General features: G+C 40.5%; 1 long non-coding RNA gene across 2 annotated transcripts in view; it reads left to right on the top strand.

Moving 5' to 3' along the window:
* The window catches only part of LOC141494361 (uncharacterized), an 82,219-nt gene extending 61,440 nt beyond the window's left edge, over nt 1-20,779 (top strand). For both annotated transcript variants that reach the window (XR_012470419.1, XR_012470418.1), the window contains one exon: nt 19,678-20,779. This is a non-coding gene — a long non-coding RNA (uncharacterized LOC141494361). The remainder of the gene's footprint in view (nt 1-19,677) is intronic.
* Nucleotides 20,780-24,437: the final 3,658 nt, after the last annotated feature.

Here is a 24,437-nt window from a genome sequence, read left to right as displayed (position 1 = left end):
CACCATGGTCTTCTAAAATAATAAATTCTAAAACAATAAAACAAAATTAAATTAAAAAAAAGATACCCTAAGGAGAGATTGGGGTATGAACAGCTTTTTTTGGTAGTTTCTGGAGTTTCTTGACCTGAGCCTTGAAAGAGAGATATCAAAGAGGAAACCTTGAAGGGGCTACATTCCAACCTTGCTCAAGAGTCTTAGTGTAAGGATGTCACCTTCATAGCTCCAGGATCAAATAGAAGCTCTCAGATTTGGCCTTTGGAGTCTTTCATAATCTGACTTGTCCTATCTTTGCAGTCCTTTTGTAAGTCCTTCCAGGTTCTCTATGATCTAGCTACCTTGACTTACTGTCTGATTCTTGAAGATGACATTCAATCCCCGACCTTTGCCTTTGAAATAGCAGTCCCCCTCTGCCTGGAATGTTCTCCTTCCTCACCTCCACCTCTTGGCTTCTTTCAAGACTTAGCTTCAAAACCATCTGTTGCAGAAGGCCTTTCCTGGTCCTTTCCCATCCCTCCCTCCCAGAGGCTAGTGCCTCCCTCATGGAGATTGCCTTCCATTTACTCTCTAAATATATTGTGCATGCCTAACTTATTTCCATTTGCATGGGAACTCCTTGGGGGCAGGCACTGTTTTCACATGTCTTTGCATTCTCTGGGCTTTGCAGAATGTGCATGATATACATTGTAAATAATGTAATAAATGCTTCCTTATTTAGTAGAAGTAGGGAATACTGAGTTTGGGGAACAGCACAGTCTGGAATAGAAGGGCTGTGAAATGAGTCTGGAACACTAGGCTAACATGAACTTGGAAGAATGTCTGGGCAGAAGTCTCGAAAAGTACATCTAATGACTTTGTCTGAATTGTTCTATTTTCCCTTAAAAAAATATCTTTGCTTAAAATCCTGTTCGGAAGGAATGGGTACTATTCTAGGATGTTCCATTAATGAATGGCAAACAGATGGGGAGCTGATTTGGGATTAGGTGAATCCAAAGAGACCTAAGGATATTTCAAGGAAGGTTGGAAACCATTGGAAGTTAGAATTTGACATAGGATGTTTGGCCTTGCAAGTTCATCTTCCTGGGTACCAATTCGCAAAAGATTTTGAGACCATTCCTGTTGATTTTGGTTGGCAGCTCCCTGGGGTGGATCCCATACTGTCATATTCAGCAGAAGAAAATGAGGAGCACTTCTCAAATTTCTACTGGGTATAGGGAGGAGCCAGAAGGGTGATTTTACTGAAAGAAGGTGAGAAAATACTTTTAATTAAGGTAGATCAGTACCTGTATCATTGAGAAGTTATGGGAGCTGTCCAGAGTCACATGGCCTACATGTGTCAGAGATGGAAACCCAGGATTTCCCAGCTTGAAGCCACCTTTTGTCTACTACCTTATGTTGCATCTCACAACCACACTCTAGGTGTTGGGATGAAGGAATAGATGGAGGACAGACTTGGAAGCTGTACAAGATGGCAGGCCTGGTTGGGTCCCAGTCTACCACAGGGGAAGAAGTGAGACTACAGAAGTATCAAGGGATGATTAGTCCAGTAATTAAAGATGTCCTGGATTAATTTTATTTTTCACATGAATCAATTTAATCTGACAGCTCAGGACAGGGAACCTTGGCCTTTAATCTCAACTGGTTGTTTTTTCTTTTTTGATGGATTTGTAAGGCCATTATATTCTTGGTCTTTGTGTAGGTTAAAGAAAAAAAATTAATCCCTCATTTCAAGTTTGAAAATTAGCATCTGTGTCTGAGCTAAGGACTCAGTGTGTGGCTGAAACGGACACTTTAAACATAAAATTCAGAGAAGGATATGCATGATCAGGCAAAGAAGTGTCATTAATTCCCATACTGACCAAGGTGTAAGAGGCAAGTTTAAACTACAAAATGCAGTGGAGTCGTGTGTGTCTGTCTGGAGGCAAAAGACCTCTTGTCTTGTTCTCCAGAGGTCCTGATAACACTGTTAAATTTACTGTACTACCTGTACCTGAAGATATTGCAGATTCCATTCCTGGCCACTGCAATAAAACATATATCCCAATAAAATGAGTCACATGGATTTTTTTATTTCCCAGTGCATAGAAAAGTTATGTTTACACTATCCCATAGTCTATTAAGTCTTTAAAACACACTGTATATACTTTAATTTAAAATCCTTTATTGCTAGCTAACCATCATCTAGCCTTCAGTGAGTCATCTCTTTTGCTGGTGGAGGATCTTGCCTCCATGTTGCTGGTTGCTGGTCAGGGGCTGGGTGCTGAAGGTTGAGGTGGCAATTTCTTAAAATAAGGCAACATTGGACTTTGTCACATGGATTGAGTGTTCCTTTTTGAAAAATTCCTCTGCAGCATGTGATGCTGTTTATTTTCTCCACAGCAGAATTTGTTTCAAAGTTAAATCTTAAATCCTGCTGCTGCTTTTTCAACCAAGTTTATGTAATTATTCTTTAATATTGTTGTGTCTCATGGATTAAGGAGGTCTAAGGAGAGGAGGAAAGATGGGGAACAGTTGGTCAGTGGAGCAGTCAGAACTCATATTTATAGATTGATTTTACCAGCATGTATGGGTATGTTTCATAGTGCCCCAAAACAATTACAATAGTAACTTCAAAAATCCCTGATTACAGATTCCCAAAGTATATCTGATAATAATGAGAACATTGAAAAAATGTAAGAATTAACAAAATGTGGGGTGGCTAGGTGGTGTGGCATAGTAGATAGAGCACCAGCTCTGGAGTCAGGAGTACCTGAGTTCAAATCTGACCTCAGACACTTAATTACTTAGCTGTGTCGCCCTGGGCAAGCCACTTAACCCTATTTGCCTTGCAAAAACCTGAAAGAAAATAAAAAGAATTACCAAAATGTGACTGAGACATGGTGTAAGCACATGATGCTGGGAAAATGACTCCAATAGATTTGTTTGCTGAGCAATTGTCACAAAGCTTTAGTTTCTTCCACCCTCCCCCCTTTTTGTTTTTGCAAGGCAATGGGATTAAGTGACTTGCCCAAGGTCACACAGCTAGGATTTGAACTCAGGTTCTCTTGACTCCAGGGCTGGTGCTCTAGCTACTCCACCATCTAGTTGCCCCAAGCTTTAGTTTCTTACCAAAAAAAAATTACTGCAAAGCATAATAAAATGAGGGAAGCCTGAATTAGGAAGTAAACTATATTTCTAAACTCCACTGTTTTCAAGGTGGTGTTTTTCTTGTTTTTATTTGATTAGTAGTCTACCATGATTAGGGATATGGTTATATTTATAGGGATAATCACTGTATTTTGCACTAAAGACAGAGACAGAGACAGAGAGAGAGAGAGAGCATTTATTGTGTTACTATATGCCAGTCACATTGGGAATACAAAGATGAACCAAAGCAGACACTATCTACACATAAAGATTTGATCCCCACTCATCATGTGCTAGACACTCTGGGAGGTTCTCAGAATACAACAAAAAGAACCCCTGTCCTCAAGGGGTCTGCTATCTCTTGAGTGGGGAGTGAAGGAGCTGTGATGAATGAATGATGCTAAGTGATGCTCCAGGATAGCTGTTGTGTATCATCATGTGATTTTTCTCATTTGAGATAAAGGGAGATATTTCTTTGGAGCTACTTGATTTATATTTATTTATGTTGATCCTAATGAGAATCCTTCATAGAGGCAGATTGGTATAATGAACCAAGAGCAAAGAGCCAATCTTGGAGTCAGGTCCTGCCTCTGACACTAACTTTGTAACCTGGGCAAGGGATTTAACCTCTCAATGATCTCGTGAACTCTCTAAGACTCCAAAATGTTGAGAAAATGCAACCCTGTCTTGTTGACAGGAATCTCCTCATCTGGCAACTTTTTTCTAGCAAAGAAGTCCCTTTTCTAGTCCCTATCCTTAACTGATGTTGATAATATGCTTTAAGTCAGAAATACCATGAATGATGTTCTCATGGGCATGGGCACTTTCTCCATTGATGCAGTTCAGAGGGGAATGAATGGATCTCAATGCAAATCTCAGTTCTATTACTTACTACCTATATGACTTTGGGAATGTTTAATCTTTCTGCCTCAATTTCCTCATCTGTAAAATTAAAGACTTGGACCAGATGTCCTCTGAAGTTTCTTTCAGTTCTAGTCTGGAAACCTATGATTTCACCAAACATCTCATCCTGTGCCACACTTAACCATGTCTTTCTCTTGATTCCCCACTCTCAGCAAGCAAATAAAACCTTCCCCCCCCTTTTCCCCCTCTTGCTAGGGTGCCATAGGCCTTGGACTGTCCATCTATTATCGCTGATGTTATTCAGCAAAGTCTGGGAGTCTTGCTTTGGGTATGTGGTAATGGGGAGGGGTTTCTTGTCAGGTTTTAGTTGGATTTTACAGGTGCCAAGTAAGTTCCTTTCTATCTCCAAAATTCTTTATTTCTTTTTTTTGTCATGTGACTGACCCACTAGCTTTGACAGTCACGCCTTTTCTGTCACTACCGGTAATGTGCTATGGTTTATTTTCAATTCAATTCATGGAAATTTTGTCTTTCCTTTGTCATTTGGGTCATCTTCAGAGATTAGGATTCTTTAGCTAGGACATAAATTAAGGACAGGGACCAAAGAGTACCATTTCTTCTGACTCTAATCTGTTTTTCCTGCTATCAGACATCCTCCTGATAAAATAGATATGATCCTATCATTCTTCCACTCAATAATTGTTATTGGTTTCCATTTGCATCCAAATTATCAGACTAATTTATCTGATATTCAAAACCTCCCACAATCTGGCACTATCTTATCTTTCCAACCTTTCTTATAATAGAACTGGGAGGAAGCCTAGAGAACACCTAACTTTTCAAGAATGTCAGTTTTTAATTAATCAGCTATTCTAGTGGAAATAGCTTGGGCTTTGGAGCCAGCAACAACTAGTTTGAACTCTGCCTCAGATGTTGCCTCAGACCCTGGGTGGGTCACTCAATCTCTCTGAACCTTAGTTTCTTCCTCTGTAAAATGAGGATAATCCTAGTAAAGTGCTAAGTGCTAGTTACTGGAGATAGAATTGCAAATTTGCTTTCTTGAACTATGACATAAACTTCTTTGATGATGAGTTATGACATTCGTGTGGGCAGAGAAGATCATGTATAGAAAGTGATCAGCAAAACTTGAGATGATGTAGAAATGTCAGTGATTCATTCATTCATTCATAGTTCTCCATTCCTTTATTTATTTATTGGGTTCAGTCTGTGTTTTCATCTGTATAGGGGACTCCTGGCTGAGGAAAGTCCCTCTGCCAATGCAGGTTGGCACCTCCTTTGTGGTGTTTCTTGTTTTACAAAGTTGTTTGGGGGCACCGAGAGGCAAGATGATTGGGTCTTGGGTCATACAGTCAGTGTTGAGACCTAGACTTTCCAGGCTCTGAATTCAGTAATCTACTCACGGTTTTCCACTGCTTCTGATGAACTGAAACAAAACCAGCTGCCTACTAGTTCTCTTTCTTTGGGGTCCCACAGTTCCAGTGCTCTCCTGGCTTTCTGTTTCATTCTGTACATTGTCTCGGAGCTTGGCAGCTGCTTCCTCCTTGGGCAATGGGGCTTCTTGAGAAAGCCAAGGGTGTTGTACCTTTTCATTTTCTCAAGTGTTTATGCAAACGATGCTCTCAAAGGGGGCTGCAACCTGACAAAAGAATAATAACAGCTGCAAGCTGAAAATTAAAAAGCAGCTGACAAGAGCACTGTGAGCAAGGGGGGAATGTTGAATTAGAAATAGAATTCATTCAGCCATTCATTCATTTCTTCATTCACCAAATGGTTCCTGAGGTCTGTGGATGCGCACAGACTAATGTATGGCAAAGCCAAGAGCCAGGCCACTTCTTCTGGGCCTACCACATTTCAGCTTGAATCCTAACTGAGGCAGACTCTAGAGAGTGGCCTCTGATCCAGTGTCTAACAGTGCTTTTCACAGAAAGTATCTAATGAATAGCTGTCAAAGCTGGTCAAGGTGGACAGTTAAGCCCTTACTTGGATGCAGTGAAAGGCGTGTAAGATGAAGAAAATGGATCAGAATGCCAGTTCTACCACTGACTGCCAATGGGACCAGGGGAATTCTTTCTTTTTTCTTTTTGGCAAAATGAAAGAGTTGGACTAGATGACCCCTGAGGAATCTTCTTGCACTAAATTTATGAGGAGGATTAATCTATCATTTCAGAAAGATCTTACCTAATAATCCATTATTTTGAGAGATCAGATTGCTTTTTTATGGGTCTGGTGGAAGGCAGATAGAAGGGGAGTTGCTTTGAGATCCCTTGAGATTTTCCAAATTTGTGTTCAGTTTAATAAAAATAATTAATTCAGCATATATATTTGTTGAAGGTCAATTTACCCACTATAAAACTGGACATAAGGAAAATCTTTCTAATATTAAGAACTATCCCAAAGTAAAACAGACCACTTTGGGAGATTGTAGCATTAAAAAAAAGAAATTAGCTCAATTAAAAAAATAAGAAATACATTTATTTTCTTTCCATAATCTGTCCTCATTGGGAAAAAAAAACTATAAAACCAAAAAAACTATGTAACCAAAGTATAGTCAATCTAAATAAATTCCCACATTGGCCAAGTACAAAAAGGCTCACTTTGCATCTGGAGTCCATCCTTCTTTGTCAGGAGACAAGCAACATACTTTATTATCTTTCCTCTGGAATTGTAGTTGATAATTACATTGATTAGAATTCTAAAATCTTTCAGAGTTGTTGGGTTTTAAATTATTATTGTTAGGAAAAAAATTTCTGCTTACTTCACCTGATATCAGTTCATGCAAGTCTTCCCAGGCTTCTCTTCTTCATCATTTTTTATAGCACAATATTAATCCATAAAGGCAGCTAGGTGATGCAGTGGATAGAGTATTGGCCCTGTTGTCAGGAAGACTGGAGTTCAAATTTGACCCTTGCCAAATGATTTAGCCATGTTTGTCACAGTTTCCTCACCTGTACAATAAGCTAGAAAAGGAAATGGCAAACCATTCCAGTATTTCTGGCAAGAAAACTCCAAATAAGGTCAGAGAGAGTTAGAGAGGACAGAAATGACCAAACAATGTTAAAAATAATCCATAACATTTATAGGCATAATTTGCTTTGCCATTTCCCAAATGATTTCTCCCCTCACCTACTTAGTTTCTAGTTCTTTGTGGAGGCTTTTTCTCAAGGAATTGCTGATTGATCATTTGCTGGGGATGTTGGTGATGGAAACCTATTCCAGGGAAGGCTGGCTAGAATCATCTAGGTGGGGTCAACTTATACACAGGCAAGAGTTGCTTTAAGATTCAGTGGGTAAGAAAGCCCTGCAGTTCAACTGCCTCCTGGATCTGACCCTGCTAACCCTGGGAATTCCTCTAGCCTCCTCTGATCTCTTTTTCATGATTATGGATGATTCTGGGAAATGACCATCTTTCCAACCTGGGACAGGTAAGCCACTCCAGGGGTACAACCATTTCCATGATTCCAAATTCATGTCATGAATGTCCTCTACCCTGACATCTGTCTAAATCCAGAATAGAAATCCCAAAAGCCCAGGGACCTTCCAAAGAAAGTAGTTATTAGTCAGCTAGGGACATTTGCAGGGTTTCCCCCCCCCCCAATTCTTGCAAATACCCAATTGCCTTCTTCCTTCCACTCCATAAAACTAATGTTTCACAATGTTAAAAAAATGGGACAAGTAAGTTGGAAGAACCAAAAAAAAAATCCACAATAATTCTATCTATATGACATTATAATTTCTGAATCTTAAGGCAGATAATTTTTTAAGGATCAATAGCAAGGGACAGCTAGGTGGCGCAGTAGATAGAGCACTGGCCCTGGAGTCAGGAGTACCTGAGTTCAAATCCGACCTCAGACACTTAATAATGACCTAGCTGTGTGGCCTTGGGCAAGCCACTTAACCCCATTGCCTTGCCAAAAAAAAAAAAAAGAATCAATAGCAAAAGTTGTTTGAGGGAGATATCTATCAAAGTGATACCAAAGTAGAAACAAAGTAGATAACAAAGTGATTTATGATTGAGCAGGAGACTGAGAACACCAACTTTCCTAACTTCTATAGCAGGACAGTAATTGTCCAATGACAGCTTACTAGAGAGTGGGAGCGTGATAATCCTATGTTATCCGTTTATGGCTTTAGTGGTAGGAACCACCAACTAGATTGTGAGTCTAGGAAGTTATTGGGATTTGGGGCCTCATTAAGAGAGGCATGGTGACTAAGAGATGACTAAGGAGGAGACACTTCCAATGGTCCAAGGGAGACCACATTTGGTGTCTCATTAGCAGCTCCAGGAACCTCAAGCTGTTTGACTAATGACAGCTTAGAACAAGGGCAGTTAGATGTGCAAGTAGATACAGCACTGGTCTTAAAGTCCGGAGAATGGGAGTTTGAATCTGGCCTCAGACACTTACTAGCTATGTGACCTTGGGCAAATCACTTAACCCTGACTTGCCTCCATACAAGGCTGTCTCCATTCATCTGATTCTTATCTGGCCACTTGACCCAGATGACTGGAGAAGAAAGTGAGGCTGGTGGCTTAGCATAGCTCCCCTCAATTCACATGCTTTTCACGGCATCATCTCCCTGATGTCATGGTCTTCTTTGAAAATGAAGGACGAACATTAATATTATTACAGTGTGGGAGCATGATAATCCTATGTTATTCATTTATGGGTTTAGTGTGGGAACCAACAACTGAATTGTCAGTCAAAAAAGTTACTGAGATTTGGGGCTTCATTCAGAGAGGTACAATGACTAAAAGGTGATTAAGGAGGTGGCAGTTCCAATGGTCCAAGGGAGATCACATTTGGTGTCTCATTTGTACCTTTGGGAACCTCAATTTGATATATATTTCCTGGAGAGGGTTCAGAGGGTGGTTACAAAGCTAGGGTAGGGTCTTGAGTCTATGTCCCATTAGGATGAATGGAAGGAACTGGTGATATTTGCAGTCCTGAGGGAGATGTGGTAGCTGTCACATGGAAAAGGGATTGGATTTGATCTGCTTGTACCCAAGGAGTAGAACTAGGAACAAAAAGTTGCAAACAGGTGAATTTTAGCTTGATGTTAGGAGAGGTTTTCTAATGTGTTGGACTAAATGGCCCCTAAGGTCCTGACCAGGGATAAGATCCATGATCAACACTTGTTTAGCATTTAACCATGAATTCTGGTCCTTTCATGTCAAAGTAGTAACATCTGTGAAATATTTTACAAGCATTATCTTATTTTTGCCATCCTTTAGTAGGAGGTTCTCATTATTCCCATTTTATGTCGGAGGAGGATGGAATATCATAACTTGACTGGGGGTTCATCACTAGAATTTATTAGTGCCTCCAACCTAGACCTTCCTGACTCTACAACTAGGAAGATGGTCAATGAATATTGATTGAATATCTCCTATGGGTCAGCCCTGGAGGATACAAAGAAATGTAAGAGACAATCCCTGCCTTTGAAGAGTTCACAGTCTAATGGGGAAGGTATGCCCGACAAGTTATAGACAGGATAAATAGGGTAGAGAGAAGATGCTACAGTTGAGAGGAATTGGGAAAGGCTTCCTGTAGAGGGCAAAATATTAACTGGGATTTGAAGGAAGCCAGTTATCCATAAAACTGCAGGTGAACCCACCATTTATTTCTATTTTAATGACAAGGATCAGTTTCCTGTGGGGCTTAGTGTCAAAGGTTTTACCCAGACCCTATTCTTCCCTCATACCAAAGGGAAGCATGGGGCAACCCATTAGGGGAAAGGAGATGTGGACACAATCAGATGGAACCATAGAGGTTTGGATCACTCTTCTTCTGTCCAATGCTAAAAATGTATTCCTGAAAAGTAGTCTCGTGTCATGCATGTCTTCACGCCCTGGAGCCAAGAAGACTTGGGTTTGAGTCCTGTCCATGCTACTTACTAGCTAGGTAACTATGGATAATGCTAAGAGTCTCAGGTGTTTCATCAATGAAATAGGTACAATCTCCACAGTGTCACTCTCAATGTGTTGTTTTGTAGTTCAAATGAGACAAAACATGGAAAGAACTTAAACTATCTTGAAGTCCTATAAAATGATGGCTATTAGCATTTTTTTCTTAAAGGGAATGAATTCTATGATCTTCAGGATGCTTTGGCAATGGTAATCTCTGATGAGATAGGTTGGGAAGAAGGTGGAATGGAGCCTTGAATCAGGAAGAAATGACAATATTGCTCAGAGCCCTGTACAGGAAGAAGCCAAAGGTTTGGAGCTAGAAGCAACCGTGGAGATCAATTCATTCTTGCTCTCAGAGGGAAGCAGAGAGGGAAGAATATGTATGGGGTTGTGTGTGTGTGTGTGTGTGTGTGTGTGTATGTGTGTGTGCACGTTGCTATTATTTATTTGCTAGAAGAATGAGGGCAAACAAAGCTAGATGTTAGTAGATGAGTATTTTGCTTGTATTGGGAGTATCATGGTAGTATAGTGGAAACAGTTCCACTTGGACTTGAGTTTAGAGAACTGGTTTAGGATTTGCACCATACTACATGATACCCTGGTATTATTTGTTTGATCCTAGACATGTTCATTAATTTCCTTGAATCTCAGTTTGTTCATATAAAACATAGAATGTAATACTGAACCTCATAGGCCTCAAATGAGATAATTTATAAAATGTACTTTGGTAAATCTCATGCATTTGGTAAACACATGGGTAAGACCTATGTGGCATAATGGTTACAGGACTGGCCTCAGAATTAGGAAGACTTGAGTTCAAGTGCTGCCCTGGACAGATACTGGTTGGCTGACCTCTTAGTGTCCTTAGACTTAATTCTCAAAGATTATTCATTACAGAGGTGTTTGTCAACTTCCATGGTAGAGGGAGTTTTCTCCTTGAGAGTTCCTTATAACAAGAAATCACAGGTCTGGTAAAAATAGTAATAATTATTAATAATAGTTTGGAGAAAGTGAGTGACTAAGAATCCTTAGAACTAAGTGCATACTTGGTCAAGTTGGCATTTCTGGCGGCTTCACAAGAGCTATTTGAGTAGAGGTACCATGTATTGGACACTGGATCCAAACATGAAAGGATCCAACTTCTCCAGTGAGCTAAAGAGCTGGGTTCAAAGTAGGGTGAGGTAGCAAGAAAGTGTGATGAAGATAGGAAACACCCCAAAGAGCCTGATAGATGTTTTTAATCTGGGCCAAGCTGATTGAGTAATATGAGTTTATCCTCGTAATTTCCCTTAGTTCCATATGTGTGTGATGTGGACCATCAGCTTCCCTCATGCTGCTGCAGAAGTCATTGTATGTATAATGGAGGGAGTTAACGTACTGAGTGAAGGAACTGGACAGATTTCCAGAGGTGGAGTCTCTGATAGGGGAATCCACCTTTGTTTTCTTCCATGCCAGAATAGCAGCAGTGGAAAGTTACTGAAGAGAAGTTGGTAGTGGGAACCAGGCTAGGGGAACCTTCTACTGGGGGACTGCCCTGTTGGATCCCTATATGTTTGTCAGTAATAAGTAGATGATTTTTTATAAATGTCCTGTTCTTCCTTATACTTGAGTTAATATCAGTAATTGAGTATGTCAGTGGCTTTATGATCTCACTGATATGGGTAATCCTCAGTGGTGTATGTTATGACCCATTCATGCTTTCTCATCCTGTGCTATTCTGGCAAGAGGATCCAGAATGATGAAACAAAAAATTACTAAATTAGTATTGTTATTATCCCCACAAGAGGAATAGTTAGAGTAATCAAAATCTTTAATCTGGAAAATCAGAGATAAATACTGTCTTCAGATAAGTCAGAATGAAAGGGGGATTCCATTTATTCTCTGTTGCTGCAGAGGCAACCTGATTCAATGAACAGAAATAAGAGGGAGGTTTTGACCTCTCTCTGGTTTTGACCCAAGGTAAAAAGCAAAACAAAACTCTTCACCAGATTTCTTTATAAAGGGAATTGGCCACCTTGTTAAAGACTGAGTTAGTCTTCCTTGAAATCATTGAAGATTGCTGTGATGAGGTCTTTTCTTTTAGATAGAGCTATGATTTCTTTGGGGTAAGGAATTCTCAATGTGGAAACTCGTAGCAATGTAGATTTTTAACTTCTCTCAATTTCTGGTCTGAGAGAGTTGTCCAGGTGGGATGATGCTGATGGAGGGGATGGAAAAACAAGAGTTTAATGGACTGATCTATGGTTACACAGCCAATTAGTCAGAGACAGGTCTGGAACCCATTTTTCCTAATCCATGACTATATTACAATGCCCACTGGAAGCCAGAGAGAAAGTCAGCTCTCTGAAATCCAAGTCCAAAATTTTTTCCTACTTCCTTTTATCAATTCTCAGTGGAAAATCTGCTTGACCTCCTCCTGGATGCCCTCCTTCCCCTAAGACTTTGAACTTTCTTTCTTTTCTTTCTTTCTTTCTTTCTTTCTTTCTTTCTTTCTTTCTTTCTTTCTTTCTTTCTTTCTTTCTTCCTTCCTTCCTTCCTTCCTTCCTTCCTTCCTTCCTTCCTTCCTTCCTTCCTTCCTTTCTTTCTTTCTTCCTTCCTTCCTTCCTTCCTTCCTTCCTTCCTTCCTTCCTTCCTTCCTTCCTTCCTTCCTTTCTTTCTTTCTTTCTTTCTTTCTTTCTTTCTTTTCTTTTTTGCAAGGCAATGGGGCTAAGTGACTTGCCCAAGGTCACACAACTAGGTAATTATTAAGTGTCTGAGGTTGGATTTGAACTCAGGTACTCCTGACTCCAAGACCAGTGCTCTATCCACTGCAGCATCTAGTTGCCCCCATAGACTTTGAACTTTCAATGTTACTAGTACAGGTGCTCCAACAGGAATTTAACAGACATCAAAGCAACCAAGCAAACCTTATGTCCTACCAGGGCAATTCGGAAGTCTCTCTCTCTCTCTCTGTCTCTCTCTCTGTCTCTCTCTCTGTCTCTCTGTCTGTCTCTCTGTTTCTGTCTTTATCTCTCTCTCTATCTGCTTCATCTTGTCATGGGAGGTCTTTACAAAGGCACCATCAATTAGAACCACCTTTTGGACAACTTGTACAAATAAAGTGTGAGCTTTCCAGGTTGGAGAGAAAGGCTAGTGCCAGATCAGGAATCTAGAAACCTGTTCTTGAAACTCTTACGAACAGTTTTATTTCTCCATAAGGTATTCTCATCTCCCTGTACCTCTTCCTCTTTTCTCATGATGAGGCAAAATGAGAAACTGCAGAGTCTTGTCTTTGGTTGTGTCTGACTCTTCATGACCCCATTTAGAGTTTTCTTGGAAAAGGTCCTGGAGTATTTTGCTCTTTCCTGTTCCAGTTCATTTTACAGATAAAGAAATTGAGGCCAACAAGATTAAGTGACTTGCCCAGGGTCATACAACTATTAAGTGCCTTAAGTCAGATTGGACTGAGGAAGATGAATCTTCCTGTCTCCAGGTCTGGAGCTCTATCCACTGTGTCATCTAGTTGCCTTAGAAAGCAGCTTATTTACAAAGCCATCCAAAACAGGGCATCAAGGAATGTTGAGATGAGGCAGAGGCATCTTCTTGAATACTTAGAGAATGCTTCACTAGCAAGTCTGTTCTCTTTTTGGAAAATTCTATTACAAAGTTCATTAGGGTCTGGCTCCCTCTAAGTTCTTCCCAATTATCCTTTAGGTTTCCTGGCATTACCAAGAATAAGTCAAATTTCTCTTCTTTTCTTTGATATTTAAAGTCAGCCATCATGTCATCTTTTGTTTTCCAAGCTATCCATAGTCCTTTCAATTGTTTCTAACACAATAATATTAATTTAATAATTGCCTAGCTTTGTGACCTTGGGCAAGTCACTTAACCCCATTGCCTTAAATAATTAAAAAAAAAAGAATCCCTAAAGAAATGCTATGGCTAAAAAGTTACCACCCTCTAGCCAGTCTGGTGCAGAAGGGCCCTAGATATATTTAAACTGATCCTCTAGTTGCAGACAGAGAGATTGACCACTCCTTTTCAGCTTGGGTGGCCAGTGGGCAGGCAGATAGAAAAACAGACAGGCATAAATAGCATTGTATGTCAGACATTATGATAAGTATGCTAAGCAAGAGCAAGACAATCCCTGTCCTCAGAAAGTTTACATTTTAGTAGAGAAGGCAAGAAAGATGAAGAGTAGCTGAAAAGGTGGGAGGTGGGGGCCTAGTTTGGAGCTGTTGATCTGAAAATGAGGTCTAAGTTATTGCAGAACTGTGATTACATTTCAGGCTTCCTGACTTCCCCTAATGAAACAATCAGAGTTTCTCATAAGACCTTGAAGGAATTATGGTTCCGGGGGTGGGGTGGGGTGGGGGTGGGGGGGTGGGGAGAGTATCCTAAAAAAACCTTAGAAGCTTGGAAAAGTATGTCCTCCACCCTGGAAAAAGAGCTCATTTTAACAAAGAGTTAAAATCAGGTCATAGGCTGGGGAAACGAACAAAAGAACAACTATCTGATCATAGACAATTGCTTTGGTCCCAAGGAGGAAAAAAATACTCAGAAGATAAAAAAAAAAGTAAAGTTTCTGTTTCCAGAGCCTCCAAAAAAAGCATGAAAGAACTCAAAAAAGATTTTGAAAATCAAATAAGGGAGGAAGAGGAAAATTGGGAAGAGAAATGAGAGTGATGTGGGAAAAACCATGAAAAACCAGCAGCTTAGTGAAGGAGATACCAAAAATCCCTAGCAAGTTCCTTCCAATTTCTTCTACCTCCTTCCTTCTACAGTTTACTCTTCTTATCTGCCTTCCCCTCCCCTTCACTTATCTCTTACTGCTTAATCCACCAATCAACAAATATTAATTAAATACCCTCTTCCTGCTGAGCCCTATGTTAGGAGCTGGCAATATGCAAAAAGGGGTCTGAGGGTTTCAGGACTGAAAGAGGAAGGACTCCCTGAAATTTTGTCTTTCAAAACAGTTTTGTGGCTGACAGGGCAATGAATATTTAAATTATTATTATTACTTTTTTTTGTGGGGCAGTAGATAGAAACCAGCCCTGGAGTCAGAAGGACTTGAGTTTAAATGCAGCCTCAATCTTTTGATACTTACTGTGTGACCCTGAGCAAGTCACTTAACCCTAATGGCCTCACCCAGAAAAAATATAAATGTTTTTATTGAAGGAGCATATACCAATCTAATCTGAGTCATTGATTTCATGTATATCTGATCTAAAGTCACATAACTATTGAAATGAATGAATGGACAGAATGTGTTTATTAATCACCTACTTTTTACCAAATAAGATGCAGCATATCCGGAGATCCAGAGTCAAATGGCTCTGAGTTTGCTGGTGACTCCAAAAACATTCCCTACCTTGAATGCCCAACAAATCAAGGGAGAAGAGAATTCTGATGGGATCATCTATGGTACCTTACAGCCATGGTGTAGTCACCAAATCCTAGATGAGAGTTGGAAGGAACTGCAGGCATCTATAAAGCCAACTCCTCATCTTATAGAGAAGGAAATGGAAGGTGGAGCCAGGATGGTGGAGTAGAGGCAGGAATTCCCAGAAGCTCTACCCCAGACCACTCCAAATATCTTAAAATTGTGACTCTAACCAAAGCTTAGAGTGGTAGAATCCACAGAAAGACCGAGTGAAACAATTTCCTGCCCCAAGACAACTTGGAAGATCTGCAAGAGGGGTCTGTCCTGCCAGGGTTGGAAAGGGCCACAGAGCACCCCAGGCTACACAACCTGGAGTGAACTAACTCCAGACATTCAGGAGCAGCCCGCAGGATGCTGAGTCCCTGGGGGCTTCTGGGTCATAGCAGAAGGAGCTGTTTCCAGACCTCTCAGCCCAGGGATTACCAAGGACAATTTGGTAGGTTGTTGGGAATATTCTGCCATACCAGAGTGAATACAGAACCCAGGCAGACCTCAGCATAGCCCCAGTTCAGGAACCAGAAGCAGGCCTGTGTAACCACCCAGCTGCTGCTTTCAGAACACTCAGCCCATGGATGGCAAGGGGCTCAGGGGAGCTTGAAGAGGTCTCTCTGTTATTCCTAGGCAGGACTCTGTTGCTTTGTCCATACTCAGATCAGGCCAAAGTCTGGGGGCCCATATTGCCATAGCTCAGCAGGGACCTTCTTCACAGCTCCAGGGAAGAGGGGAGTGCTTGTTATGATACCTGACAGACTAGACCACAGACCAGGAGAACTATCAGAGTTTTTCATAAGACATTGAAGGAATTAAGGTTCCTGGGGGGAGTATCCCAAAAACCCTTAAAAACTTGGAACAGTACCTCATCTACCCTGGAAGAAGAGCTCACCTTAACAAAGAGTTAAAATCAGGTCATAGGCTGGGGAAATGAGCAACAGAAGAAAAAGTATCTGATCCTAGACAATTGCTTTGGTCCCAAGGAGGAAAAATATACTCACTCAGAAGTTTCTGTTTCCAAAACCTCCAAGAAAAATATGAATTGGTTTCAGGCTATGAAAGAGCTCAAAAAAGATTTTGAAAATCAAATAAGGGAGAGAGAGAGAGAGAGTAGAAAACTGGGAAGAGAAATGAGAGTGATTGTAGAAAAACCATGAAAAACCAGCAGCTTGGTGAAGGAGATACAAAAGATTCTGAAGAAAATAACATTTTAAAAACCAGTTTAGGTCAAATGGAAAAAGCCATTCAAAAGGTCAATGAGAAGAATACCTTAAAAAGCAGAATTGATCAGATGGAAAAGTAGATTAAAAAACTCTGAAGAAAATAATGCATTCAAATATAGAATGGAACTCAGGGAAGTTGATGATTTTGTGAGAAATCAAGAAACAATAAAAACAAAACCAAAAGAATGAAAACAAAGCTAGAAAGAAAATGTGCAATAACTTATTGGAAGAACAACTGACCTAGAAAACAGATTCAGGAGAGCTAATTTAAAAATTATTGGGTTACCTGAAAGTCATGACCAGGAAAAGAGCCTAGGCTTCATTTTCCAAGAAATTCTCCAGGAAAATTGCCCTGATAGCCTGGCAGCAGAGTAAAAATAGAAATTGAGGGAATCTACCTATCACTTCCTGAATGAGATCCCAAAATAAAACTTCCAGGGATATTATAGTCATATTCCAGAACTCCCAACTTAAAGAGAAAATATTACAAACAGTTTACACATGATTTTGTAGCATCTAGATTATGGGCTCGGAGGGCTTGGAATAGGATATTTTAGAAGGCAAAAGAATTTGGATTTTAACTGAGAATTAACTACCCAGCAAACTTGAATGTCCTTTTGCAGGGGAAAAGATGGACATTCAGTGAAATAGGGGACTTGCAGACTTTTCTGTTGAAATGATCAGAACGGAATAGAAAGTTTGATCTTCAAGTACAGTGCTCAGGTAAAGCATAGAGAGGGTGGATGAAAAGAGCAAATTATGAGGGATTTAACTCCTGCATGGAAAGATGATACTGATAACTCATTTGAATCTTCTCATTTATTAGAGCAGTTAGAAGGGGCATATATAGAAAAGGAGGGAATATGAAGATGTAATATATTATAAAGATGGAGTTAATGGACAAGAAAGGGATGTCCTAGGAGAAAGGAAAAGAGGAGGTAGAATGGGCTGAGATATTTCATGTAAAAGAGGCAAGAGAAAATTTTTGCAATGGAAAGGAAGGGGGGGAAGATGAGGGGAAATGACTGAGTCTTCTTTCTCATCAGAAGTGGCTCAGAGAGGAAGTAACAAACATACTCAAAAAGATAGAAAACCATCTTACCCTAGAGGACAAAAGGAGAGGAAAGGGATGAGAGAAGGGGAGTTGTAGGTAATAGAAGAGAGGGAAGATCATGGGAGAGGGTAATCAGATGCAACACACTTTTGAGGAGGGACAGGGTGAAAGGAGAGAGAGAAAATAGAATAAATAGGAATGGGGAGGAATAAGATGGAGGGAAATACAGATAACAACAGCAACTGTGTGTGTGGGGGAATATTGAAGCAACTTCTCTGATAGACTTATGATAAAGAATGAGATCCATCCCAGAGACAGAGCTGATAGCATTGAATATAGACTGAAGTACACTTTTTTTGGTCTCACTTTATTTTTCTTGAGATTTCTCTATATTTGTGGGGAGAGGGGGAATTATGTTTACAACAAAACTATTATTGTAAAGTGAAAATAAATAAATAAGTTATAGAGAAAGAAATGGAGGTTGAGTACATTGCCTAGAGTCTCTCAAATAGGGTCTTACAGAAGGTATTTCAGGGACAATCTATGATTTCCTAATGATCTTCCCTTCACCACCTTGGTTGAAGATTTAGTGACATGAATCTGGAAATGGGCAGGAGGAAACTTCTGCCTTTTGGTTGAATGAGGCCATATGGAAACTTTCAAGTATCATGACTAATGATCCTGTGCTAAAACTCAGGATGTGGCTGAGATATATGCCTGGAGATAGAGGTGACTTGGATTTAGAAATATGGAAAATCATAACAGCTATTAACTGCATATATCTATACCAAAATATATTTGATTGGGTCACTTAATTTATCTCTCACTGGTTAGTTATGATAGCCATTGAATAAAGAAAAAAAGTGATGAAAATATTTGGTTATGTTACTTAGTTTGAGTTTGATTGATTCAATTCAACAGACATTCATTATGTGCTTGCTATCATAGCTAACACTTGTAGCTTCCTAAAACAATATAAATATTATGTCATTTTATTCTCTCAATAACCCTGCATGGGAGGTATTTTTTTTTTAGGTTTTTTGTAAGGCAAACAGGGTTAAGTGGCTTGCCACACAGCTAGGTAATTATTAAGTGTCTGAGACTGGATTTGAACCCAGGTACTCCTGACTCCAGGGCCAGTGCTTTATCCACTATCTGAGATTTCCTGAAGGAAGATTTCTCATTTCTCCTTCCCCTCCTAACAATTTTCTTCTTCTTTGACCTATTATTTCCTTCAGAATCTAGAACGGTGAAATTTGCTTTGCTTGAAAGGATTTGAGAAAACCCTGCATGAGAGGGACAAGGAACTAAGGCTTTGGGGGGGGGGGTCTGCTTCTAGGACAGTAGCTACTGGCATGTTATTCTTCTTTGGAGAATACATGGAGAAGCATGAAGTAGAGAGTACAGAGTTGGACTTTGGGATGAAATTCAACCACCTTTCTGATCTTTTGTAAATCAGTTAATTGGCGGTTAGGGTTGTTATGAGGAGAGCACTTTGCCAACATCAGGGTAACTAAGAAAAGATATAATTTATTTATTTCTCTTGTTCCTGTCATTGTTAGGGAGAAGAGGAAAGCATCTTTGTTTGGGATTGATGAAATGAGCTCCAGGTATAAAAAGGAGGGCACAGTTAGGATATTAAAAATAAAACAAACTGCCCTGCCCAGCTAGAAGGCACAGGCCCTAAAGTCAGTTCAAATCGGATCTCAGATATTTACTAGCTGTGTGACCTTGGGCAAAGGAAGTCACTTGACTCTGAGTGACTTGCATCCAGGACCACCTCTAGTCATCCTGATCTATATCCAACCATTGGACTCAGCTGGTTCCAGAGGAGGAAGTGGGGCTGGTGACTTAGCACAACATTCCCCTCATTCAAATCCAATTCATGTATTTGTCATGGCATTACTTCCCTGATGTCATGGTCTTCTTCAATAAAGAACAAAAATATCATCATTGAAAAATAAATGTGACTCCTATGTCTTCATGATATAAAAAAGTGTTAATTCTTCCTCCTTTGGGGGTAATGTTAGTGGTGGCAGGAGTCTTAATCATCACTTTCATTTCTGTCTTCCAGGGAAATCTTACACAGCTAGAATGCAATGGAGATTTCAGAGGATTGCATCGGTCGAGGAGAGGAACTGAAATGACACCCTGGGCAGAAAAATCAACTCTCTAAGGAAAGGAAAAAAAAAACTCCAACAACCACTGATTGCTTAAAGATGAAACTCTTTTCTAAAGCAAAATGGTAACAAGAATAATCCTTCCATTTACTAGTGCTTGCCTCATACTCTTCCATCAGCACTTGACAGTGATGAGAGAAGGTGGGCATTTGACAAATGAGGAGTCTGAGACTCATAGAAGGGATTTGGCAGGCCCAGCTTGGAAGTGGCCAAATCTTACCCTGATCAGAGAGAGAAGGAGGGACCCAGGGTACTTTGGCTGTTTGCTGTTAGCAACACTGGCCAACTCTTAAATGACCTTAGCATTGGGTGTGAATTTCATGTGGCTTATGATTCTGCTTTGTTATGGAATCTTAGAGATGGGGAGGACCTAGGAAGAAACTGAGGACAGAATTTCCAGGGTTTTTTTGAGGTTCAAATGACATAATGTGATTAAAGTATTTTGCCAACCTTAAAAAGTGAGTTCTGACTTTGGAAAACCCAACATTATGTTTAAAACATTAAAGTTCTGTCCCAATCCTCAGAAACTCCAATCTAGAATGGATCAGCACTTTGGTTAAATTTTTTTTTATTTATATGTTCTTCGAACACCATTGAAAGCATTCATGGATTAACAGCATCCTAGAGACCCTGGCAGAATTGGAGGGAAGGCAGTACAAGAGAGAAGGGAGAGACAAACAACTGAGGTCACATTGTTTGGAAGACCGTAGAAGATTAACATCAGAATAGCCCAACAAAGCAATTCCACAGGCATTTCCTAGACTTATATGATGCACTGTGTTGGACACTAGGGAGAAAAAGGCTGTTCCTGCCTTCATGGAACTTCAAAGAGTTGCTTATGGCTCACTAAAGAAAAGATCAATCGATATTTATTAAACATCTCCCATATGCTATGCACTGTGTGATCACTGAGTGGTCATCTTGTCTTCATTCTTCATCGATAAAGGGAAATGGAGCGTGAAGATGGAAATGATCAACAAAGACATCCAGGAGGAGGTAAGGTAGTGGTTGCATCTTGAAAGGTGCAGCAGACACTTAGTTATTGTCTAGGATGTGAAGAATTCTGTAGTAGACATCAATTGGGGATGAGAATGCAAGAAGGGGTACCAGAGAGAAAAACAGGAATACTGTGTTGCCAAACAATTCCTTATATTCTCTCCCAAATCTTCCTTTGCTCTTTTCTTTCTGAACATCCCTTGCCATCTTTGATTTCTCTCTCATGTTCCATGTTCCAATGCAATTACTTGCAGTTTCTGGAAATTATCTTGTCCTCTCTGTCCCCAAGGTCTACTGTACCACTTTCTCAGCTCTTTTTGCTAAATCCTCTTCTTTCAAGGGGAAAAAATGAGAAATAAAAAAGGCCAAAAAATAGTTTGAAAAAGTGAGACTAGTAAGCTTTGGTCTGCATTCAGACTACATAGTTCTTTCTCTGGATGTACCATTTTCCATTATGTCTTTTGGAATTGTCCTTGATCATTGAACTGCTGAGAGGAGCTAAGTCTATCATAGTTGATCATCACATAGTGTGGCTGTTCATGTGGATGATGTTCTCCTGATTCTGCTCACTTCACACAGCATCAGTTCATGCAAGACTTTCCAGGCTTTTCTGAAGTCTGCCTGTTGAGTTACAACTTTCACATGTGTCTTTTTTTTTTGGTTACATTCTGGCTGAATCCTAGAAAAAGTAGGAACCATTATTTCACACTTTTTTGTTTCTTTTAACCATGCCCATTGCCATAGCCAACCCTGGAAATGCCCGGAACCATTTAATGTTTCACTATCTCAGAATCTGTGATTCTATCTGTTCATGGGAATTCCCTCCACTTGAAGGGAGCTCACACCTAGCTCCTGCCTTTTCTGAGTAGCTTCAGACTACCTCATGGTCAATCCTTGGTGGATGAGTGTTGTAGTTCACTCATTTGGTCTCCACAAGTCAAGCACATGGTCCATTGGCAGGCCAGTCTCCAGGATCATATGGAGTTGACCAGGGCTTGTGTTTTATAGTAGACCCTTCTAGCACCCATTGCTGCCTCCATGATATAATGAGACCAGAGTTCCAGCACCAGGACCTCAGGGGAGAAGTGGCAGGTCCAGGCCCCCATCCTGAGGAATACAGTGGCAGCTCTAGCTGTGGGAGTTCCTAAACTGTAGGTCTCTAGAGAGAATGGAGGTTGCCTTGTCAGCGTAACCCCACGTTAGACCTGTAAAACCCATATTTTAGAGAGACAAGGGTCGCCCCTGTTCAATGCTAACATCTTGAGGAAAAGAAGATCACACTAATTCCCCTTCCAAACTGAAAGAAAATCTATCAAGGGGGGGAGAACATATCTTGGAGATCAGCCCCCCATTTGTCCTGTGCTATGACCAGTGCTATTCAGGATGTGCTGATCCAGTAGGAAGGGGTTTGCCTCTAAAGCAATCTCAAGGGGAGATTTTCTGGGAAGTGCCAACTTTGGATTTGCTTCATTAGTAGTCCTAAGTTCATCTTCCTTCCAGGGAGTATCCAGTCCCTCAGCATAGTACTATAAGCCTGGATGACTATATGGGTCTCTGGGTTGAAAGTGAGACTCAGACTCATTACAATGTTCAAAATGGTCTCTCTAGTAACCCCAAATTCATTTCCCTACTTAGGGGAGTCTAAACCATAGTGTGGTGTTATGATTCTAGGGGATTAATAGGACCATGAATGAAGGTCACCGGAAAGTGAAGAAAATCGAACTGATTGTTTATGGGTTCCTATGAGTCCTTAACATATTTTCCACATTTTCTGAGGGAGTGAAACAGGCTGTTCAGCATCTTAGGTGCTTGCATGGGCTCTGAGGGCATTCCCCCTGCATCTGTTGCACCCTAAATAGGTACTATATTCCAACATTTTTCTGCAGTAACTAAATGTATGAACAAAGATAAGACAAAAAGTAATCCCCCCCCCACCCACCAGGAAATTCCCCATACTGTTTGGATCTAGTCTTATAAATCCTCAGCAAAGGGTCTGGGCTAATGGCTAATTTACATTAATGAATGAATAAATGAATAGCTAATTATTTAAAAGCCTTTCAAATGTGCTACATAATAACCTTGTGATTTTTGATGTCCCATTCTGCCAATAATAGATTGCTACTTTTGTAAATTGTGAAATGGTTACTTTTGTATCTAGTCAATTCAGCAGTCTTTTATTATGTGAGAGGCTGTCCTTGGAGTTAGGATTTGGTTTATGAATTGATAGATGGATGGAGCATCAATCCAGTGGGGATGAAAACCTTCAGGATAACTGAAGAAGACAGTGGAGCTGATGCTCAGACCCTCTAGAGAAGGGTCCCTGGGAGACAGACACCAAATGTGAGTGGCTTTCTCAAGGACAGCCCCCCCATCCACCCCATCCAGCTGCTTGGGCCCCTCCATCCTCCCTCTGCTCTTTGACTCAGAGCAGGTCTCCCCACTGAGATTCATGCAGCTGTCTGTCCCAAGTCAAGTGGTCTATGGAGTTCTTCTCTGAATAGGATTCTTCAAAAGCAGAAGTGGGCATTGTGCAGATGAGAGATACCAGGGGCCATCATTTGCATTTTTCTTGAGACTATTAGCTGTCACAAAGGATTGAGGTTTCATTTCCCAAGAAATGCTGGAAGGAGTGTGAACTTGGGGCTAACAAGTTTTCCTCTGGTGAGATGCTTCAGGCATGCCTTGTCATGAAGGACTCTGGAAATGAATTCCAGACCCAACTCCTACCAGCAAACAAGGCAATCAGGATGTTTTAACCAGAATATTTCAAATTGCTCTTGATTGGGCACTCACAATATGTTACATGCATGTGTTAATGTGTTCTCTCGGTATTTCTGGGATGTAGGGAGGTGGCAGGTACTGCTGAATAAGTGAATTGCTATCACTTTCCTTAGTCCATTTGGCTTTTGTGGGAGATCACTTTCAATAAAGTCTTCTCAGAACCTCTTGTTGGCCAATTTTTTGGGGGAGGGTGGGGGGGATTCCTGTTCAGATGTGGGCTAGATGAGAAGATGTCTATAACTCCTTCTGCTTCTAGGATTCTGGGAGCTGAACCTCAGTCCAGGCTGTTGCATGTCCCCCAGATGCACTCTTTCCTCACTTCTGCTTTATTATATGCTTAGTTTTATCTTCAGATGGACACGTGATTGGTCTTACTTGTAGAGACAGAATGGTCTTTCTTGAGATCACTTACAGGTGTCCAGCCATGATCCTGCTAAGTTCAATACATAAAAGGAAGATATATCTCATGTTGTGTCACTGGAGGGTCTTTTTTAAATTAAATGAGACTGATTAGCATGTGACATCACACTAATCATTTGGCCTTTTGTGGTCTCACTTTCATCCTTGTACAATGAGGATTGAATGAGATGGAAATGGTAATTCAATCCACCAGTTGATGAGATCATGAAGCAAAATAGTATAGATGGAGAAGAGAAGATGGTCTAGGAAAGAACCCTGTGGAACACCCATGGTTAATGTGCAGGACCTGGATGAAGATCCAGCAAAGGAGACTGAGAAAGAGCAGTTGGAGGTTGGAGGAGAACCTAGAGAAGAGGAAGAGAGAGTTATCACAATAGTATTAGAGTTGGCAGAAAGGTCAAGGAGGAGGAGGATTGAGAAAAGGTCACTAGATTGGTCAATTTAGTTCTCTTCCAGC

This window comes from Macrotis lagotis, chromosome 7 (genome assembly GCF_037893015.1).
Source record: "Macrotis lagotis isolate mMagLag1 chromosome 7, bilby.v1.9.chrom.fasta, whole genome shotgun sequence".
Lineage (NCBI taxonomy): Eukaryota > Metazoa > Chordata > Mammalia > Peramelemorphia > Peramelidae > Macrotis > Macrotis lagotis.
This window is presented reverse-complemented; position numbering and strand designations above follow the sequence as displayed.